The 1,803-nt window shown below is 33.4% G+C and overlaps 1 protein-coding gene across 2 annotated transcripts in view; it reads right to left on the reverse strand.

Annotated features, from left to right (window-relative positions):
• The window catches only part of LOC106872647 (integrin beta-3), an 82,904-nt gene that overhangs the window by 32,564 nt on the left and 48,537 nt on the right, over positions 1-1,803 (reverse strand). The gene's annotated exons all lie outside the window — the stretch shown is intronic.

The raw sequence follows: 1,803 nt of genomic DNA on the forward strand, positions 1-1,803 counted from the left end.
GAATAATAATAATAATAATAATAATAATAATAATAATAATAATAATAATAATAATAATAATAATAATAATAATAATAAAAATAATAATAATAATAATAATAATAATAATAATAATAACTAAAACTGGAACAGCAACATATGATAAAACGATGGCAAGTGAAACCCCTTCATGGCAAATACTAGGTTAAACTAAACAGAAAAAAATAGACAAAGCAAAATCCCAACAATGGCTAAGAAGCTCAGGACTCAAAGCAGAGACTGAAGAATTTTTCATTGCAACACAAGATCAAAGCCTTCTCACCGGAAATTACAAAAAACGTGTAATGAAAGAAATACAAGTAACTGCAGAATATGTGGAGATGGAGAAGGAACAATATATCATATTGTTTCTGGCTGCCCAGTCCTGGCGAAGAAAGAATATGTTCACAAACACGACAGACTATATACACTGGAAGCTCTGTCAACCTATATACACTGGAAGCTCTGTCAACCTATATACACTGGAAGCTCTGTTAACACTACGGAATAACAACAGAAAAAATGGCATAGGCGCACGCCAGGAAGGTCATAGAAAATGAGGAGGCAACCATACTCTGGAATATGCCAATACACACAGATAGAGAAATTAAGGCCGGATATAGTTGTCAGAGATCACGAAGTAAAGAATGCTTTCTAATCGATGTATCAATACCAAAAGAGGACAACGTTTCTCGAACAGAAACGGAGAAACTTTCAAAATACAAAGACCTGGAAATAGAGGTAACTCGAATGTGGAGTCTAAAAGCAGAAACAATTCCTATCATAGTAGGCGTATTAATATGATAAAAAATATTCATAACAATGGCTCTCGCCACAATATCTACCCCTTTGGGATTGACTTCCATTGGAAGCTCATATTACTATTTTTTTCTATTTATCTTTCTTTCATCGCATCTCCCTTTTGAGATTTTCCTCCTTAAGAAGTTTAATATTTCTTCCGTTTAGGCATTATTTCCACTCGTTCTGTTTGTTTCCTCTTTCTTGTGCTGCTTCTCCTATGTTCGATTTCTTGTGGCGTTGGAACATCGAAAGTGCGTATAACACTTCCATGGGTATCGCTTTTCTTTTTTCTGTATATCTATCATTTATCTGGTTTAAATGTCTTTTGTGTTCCCATTTTTTGCCTCTTATCATATATGCTATTTTGCCTATTCTTCCCAACCTTGTATTCCATTTTTATATATTTTGAAAAACACCTTGTCACCGATATTAAAATGCTTTTTGGCGAATTTTTAGTGTTTTCCCTATTTATTTTTCTTACTGGTAGCAGCTTGTCGAAAATTGACTTTATTTTTCGAGCAAACAATAGTTCCGCCAGCAACTTGCCTGAAAAGTGGTTCGGTTTGGTGCTATCGTATAAACCTTCAAGAATTGTGCCAATGCTACGTCATCGACCAGCTGTGTCTAGACTGTTGAATGGCAGCCCAGTCAAGATGGTATTTTCTTCATCTCCTACTCTTGTTTTTTGCACACATCTACAAAATTACTTTCTAAAATGAAATTCCATTATGCAGCTGAGGAGTACACTTTCATTGTACATTTTATGTAGTGTTCTCACTACATGAATAAATGAAATTTGTACGAAACGTACGTACTGCTATAATCTATTGAATTTTTGTTGCTTTTCTTCAAATTTTATTCACCAAATCTCTTGATTTTGGTTTCGGTTTTTACCCTACCAAATTCTGGTGCCTCAAACATTTTAAGTACCACATTTAATCTTTTGATTAAATCTATATTATTATGACATATACATATATATAC

The sequence above is a fragment of the Octopus bimaculoides genome, chromosome 8 (genome assembly GCF_001194135.2).
Source record: "Octopus bimaculoides isolate UCB-OBI-ISO-001 chromosome 8, ASM119413v2, whole genome shotgun sequence".
NCBI classification, from domain to species: Eukaryota; Metazoa; Mollusca; class Cephalopoda; order Octopoda; family Octopodidae; genus Octopus; species Octopus bimaculoides.